Below are 5,309 nucleotides of genomic sequence, written 5' to 3' on the forward strand. Positions count from 1 at the left end.
CGGGGAGGCAGCGGCGCCCGCATGGTGCGGGGCGGGCAGCGGGACCGCCGCCGGCCACTCGCGCTCTGCCGAGGCGCTGCCTGCCCGGCTGCAAATAAACAGCGGCCGCCTCCCCGCGCCATCCCTCCCCTCCTCCTCTTCCTCCACCTCCTCCTCCTCCCCCTGGCACCCCCCCTCCCGCACGCATGCTCCTTGCCGCGCTGTCACACCGCCGCCACCTCCTCAGCCCGTCGGCGGGGTGGGCTCAGCCCGCGGTGCCCCCCGCGCACCGGGGACGGGGATGCGCCAGGACACGGCAGCTCCCACGCGGGGCCGCGCCGCCCGCGGGCGGGGAGCGCTGCGGGGCGCGGAGCGGAGCCCGCTGCCCCGGGTCGCACTGTCCGTCCTCTCCCAGGGTTGCCCTGCCGCCTGGCGCCAGCGCCTTCTCCGACCTCCCCGCGGGCACCCCCCTTCCGTGGCCGGTCGCAGCTTTCCTGTGCGCCAGACTCACCTGGGGAACGGGAACATCCCAGCCCGCTCCACGGCACCCGCGCTGTTCCACAGCATCCACAGCGTGCGTGCTGATCCAGTATCGATGCTGCTGCACCGCATCCACGCTGCTCCACAGCATCAGTGCTCGCCCACACCCTCCACGCTGCAGCATCAGCTGTGCCAAACAGTCCCCCGCTGTGTCCTGCTGGAGGGGAAAGCGTTTTGGTGCCATGGAAGTTGTTTTCTCTACTCTGGTCCAGCCCCTCTCCCTCTTTCAAAATCATTTGAGACCTGCAGTGAGTCCATCCCCTCACATACATGACCTTTCTTGTCTTAGTGACAACTCCCAGTAACTTTCACTTAAGGAAAGGCTGTGGTCAGATCCTCTATTCAGCCCTGTACAAAACGTGTGTAGTCATGGATTTTTCAAAAAACATGAAAACATGGACTCTATTAATCAGGTTTTGCCATTTAGAGAAAGCCTCCTGCTTATAACCAACCAAAGCAATAACACTGCTTGGCAAAGCAGCTTAGATTCAATTAGGTGAATGAACATGCTGGACATACTTTGAATTTGTTCTAGAGAAACGATACACTGAGCACGGTTCACCACCAGCCTGTGCAGTTCCAAGCTGCTCTCTGTGCGTGTGAGTGTGCCTGCCTGCTTGTGGGAAAAAGAGGGGAGCGGAAGCCGTGGAGAGTTCATGCAGACTGTCTGGGGCAAGCCCGCTCCAGGAATGCTTTTTCCCCCAGCATATTTGGCACTTCGAGTGATCTGGTATTTTCCAAGTGCAACAGAACAGGCTTTTCAGATGCACTTTTGTCATAGCTAAAAATAACAGTTAACTCCAACTAGGACAGTGTGTTTATATCCGGGACAGGAGGAAACTCCACCAGAAGCAGAGTCATCAATTCAAACTTTCTTTTTAAGGTACTGATGACATTTAGGCAGTCAGCTACTTGGAGCTTTCACCAGCATGGGACACCATTCATGGAGGTGTGTTAGTGTTCATTTTCACCAAAGTTTCAAAGTTTGGGTGTGTAAAACTAGACTTCAATATCTCTGTATGGCCATGGGAAGAGAAACAGCCTGGTATCCTGAGGCATTGAAGTACCAAAGCCCACAAGTGCCCAACAGCTCTGGAAATTAAGTCATTATTTCACATATGCCTAAAGGTGGAATTGGGACTTTTTGTTGACATAAATTAAAATGGTGACAGTTACGGGGGGGGGGGGGGGGAAGGGAAAGAATAGGCTATAATGTTGATGAAAGCAAAGACAATCTGTGGGATTTAAATGTTGAAATTGCCTTACAGTAGGCTGAAGGTAATATTTGAAATTCTCATTTACTCCACCAAACAAAATCTTCAATCCCCTGTCGTTCTGAAATGGGCAGCTGAGAGTCCAGCCATTCTCTGGGGTGTATGTACTGCACGTGGGTGAGCCAGGCAGCCTAAAGGGGGGTCAGCAGCACTGCTATGTGACTCCAACAAACCCAATATACTCAGCAGCCCAGCTGCTCCTCAGCAGGCTGCCCCTCCCCCTGTACCTCTGGTCTACTCATCCATGGATCAGGATCCACACAGTCTTTCTAACCAACGTCTTTCAGCTTTCTGTCCTTCTCCATCATCACAGGTTGGGGACAGCCCACCAATAACCTGCTCCTGCCACAAAACAGGGCCCAGGGCTGCCCAGGGCAACCGGACAGGTCTCTCCATTTGTTATCCAGGACTGTGGTATATGTCCCTGCTGTGCCACAAGTCCTGCTGTTCACTCTTTGAGCTTAACTAGTTCTTCACATAAAGCTCACCAAAAACGCAGAGTTCTAAAATGGTAAATGATGAAGAGGTGATAAAAAGTAATTTTCCCATCAAGGAATTTCCTGTCAATATCTTATGACAGGATCATACACAGCCATCTAATGTCACATAGTACAACAGGCACACTCTATGGAATAAACAACATTGCTTCTTATACAGATCTACAATTTCCTGTTCGCTTTCATCACCCACCATGCTTGATAACACCAAAAAGAGAGAGATAGGAGTCCTGACCAATTCAGGACTCCTTACCCTTACTCTCCATAGGAGGGCACCCACACTGGCCATTAGCTTTCATCCGGCACAGAAACTTAGAGTTTGCAAGGGGGAAAACCCCTATTTATTTTTTAAAATGTTTTCTTATATGCTTATTGAAATTATATGCATAAAGTGTTCTTTTGCATACATTTTATATTTTGCATTGATATTTGTACATTTTGTACACTGATTTGCCAAGTTTCTTGTATGAGAAGAAAATCTATTCTCACTTCTCCAAGACTGATCAGATCTTTCCTTTCTTCCCTCAAGCGAACATCGGAAAGAGACAAAGCAATGCTCCAGTCAGCCATGGAGGAAGGCGTCCTGTTTATCACACCAAGACCTGCTGAAATACAAACATATCACCTTCTACTTTCCCTACAAAGGGAAACATTACCTTGTCGTGCAGCAGTCACCATCGCAAATTGAATTCAAGTTGTCTATTGCTAGAAGTCCTGACCACCTATAAATAAACTAAAAGCAAAAAGAATTCAGAGAGCAGAAGAACACATACTGAACACTGCTGAACACTGGTTGTCAAGTCTGTATATATATATGCAGGCATATACATAGAGGGAGAGGAAAGAGAGAAAGAAGAGAATACAGCAGAGATAATTTGCTCCAAAGCGACTTTACCACTTCCAAAAATGTCTGTATTTCTTCCTTCTACAAGGCTTGATTCTTTCTCTGCCTAAAGTATCCATGCCATCGCTCCTGAAATGTGAAGCCAAATCGCTTCTCAGAAAAGCCTAGCTGAGTTCTACAGAATAGTGTGTAGTTGAAGCACTCCAGCTATTTGACTGCCTCCTTGTATTTGAATCACAAGTTTTGTGCCAGCTATATAAAAAAGATTAGCAAATGGCTGTTAAAACTAGAGACCTTAAAACTAATTATGCGCGATGCTCAAAAAAACCTGGCTCTGCTAATTGAGCAGAGCTCGTTACTTCTGAAACAGGAAAGTTTAGGCTCCACTTGGAGTAAAACATACGGCAGCGTATGCAAGGCAGGAGACGCATTTGAACGGATACACTTCAAAGGGTTGAGCACTGATTGATCTGTTATTATCTGAAGATGGCAACTGCTCAAAGGCAGAGAGAAACTGCAAGTGTTTTGAGTTTCAGACTTAAACGTGGAGTTCTGAGGAGTTTAGCTTTGCATTGACTGATTAAAGTATAAGAATGCAGTAAATACAATTTAAAAGTTAAATTACCATATGGTCATAGCTAGAGGTAAATTTCAAAAGTAGCACATGTAAATAGTTTCTTGCTGTCTGAACAAATAATTTTACATTTAAACTAAGTCATTTGGTAACTGGTCCAATTGATTTCTGCTTATAGTCAGTTACTGAATGGTTCTGCAATTCATTTCAGTAGCCCCCGGGATGAAACTCTGTATCTGCCATGCATATAATCTTCAGTTGATACCAATTATGTTCATATGGTTAAAAGCAAAAAAAAAAAGTAAAAAATAAATAAATTAAGGAATGAGGCAGCTACTAGGTTCTGCTAGCTATTAAAGGAAATTGCCATCCTAAATGAGGGAGCACTGCAACTCTGGAACTAAGTTTGGCATCTTTAATCCAATGTGCTGTCTGTGCTGGAAGAGCTTTGGAGAGACAGAGAGCAATCCATGTGGTACAGAGCCCCTCCAAGGAGTTCAGTGCAGGCATAATTCTGTTTAGTCGAGTGGGATTTGAACTTTGGAGTTACTGGGAGCACTAAAACAGTGAAAAACTGTATTGGGTTGGAAAAATCCTAATTATGATCCTTTTTTCCTTGTTACCAAATTGATTCTAGGTCTATGCAGATGACAGAAAGTTTCTCTCTTTGAATTGTTCCTAAAGTCCAGCAAAAGTTCCTGTGGCTTTGCTTTCACTTTCAAGTGTGGCCAAGAGCCAGAAGTAGTATAAGCAGGAGAGGAAAACTTCTTAGTATCCTGGTTCTGTGATCCTTAGAAGACAAAGAAATCCAGTATCCTCAGGATGACCTCTCCTTTTCAATAGGGATATAGTATTTCAAGTTCAGCCCACAACCCCTCCTAAGCCTTCTCACCATGGCAGTCAGTGTGTGCTAAATATCAGCCCTGAAAATTCAAACCCCTCAGTATTTACAAAGTGATATCAACAAGAAGATATCACATGGTAAGCACGGTTTGGTGGATCCTCACGGATGCTCATTTCCCATCCCTGACACAGATGGCAAGTAACAGAGAATCCTCTGTGACCCATTTTCATATCCATTTGTCACCTTCTTCATATGCTTGTGCAAAATGAGAGATTTCAAGCCGAGAAAAAGCTTGCCATCATTGTTACTGGATTAGAGGGAATCTCTTTTTCAGCTCACGAAACAAATGCATTTTCTGCCTTTGAAGAAACCCGGGTTAAGCCTTAGTCTATGGGCAGGATTGTGCAGAGTCTTTGAATCTCCACAGTGGATGGAACATCCACAATTTGACAGAGGGGAGGCACCCAGCAAGTGGTACAGAGTGACTTGTGTTTGCTAGTCACAGTTTAAAGTATTGTCAGGGACAATACAAAGGTGGGACAAGCCACAGTAATGAGAAGAATTGGATTCTTCACCTACCAAGTGGAGGCAGACTGTGGCGGAGGTGGCTGAGGTTGCCCAGTCCAGCAGATTCACTCATCAGGTGAGGAGATCAGTATTTTCAATTTTTGTGTGCATGATTTGGGTGTTCAGAGCCCCGTGAAGAAATGGCAAGTGGAGGAGCGAAAGTATTTCTCTTTCCCTACTGAGCATAGAT

This window comes from Corapipo altera, unplaced genomic scaffold (genome assembly GCF_003945725.1).
Source record: "Corapipo altera isolate COAL_440 unplaced genomic scaffold, ASM394572v1 1, whole genome shotgun sequence".
Lineage (NCBI taxonomy): Eukaryota > Metazoa > Chordata > Aves > Passeriformes > Pipridae > Corapipo > Corapipo altera.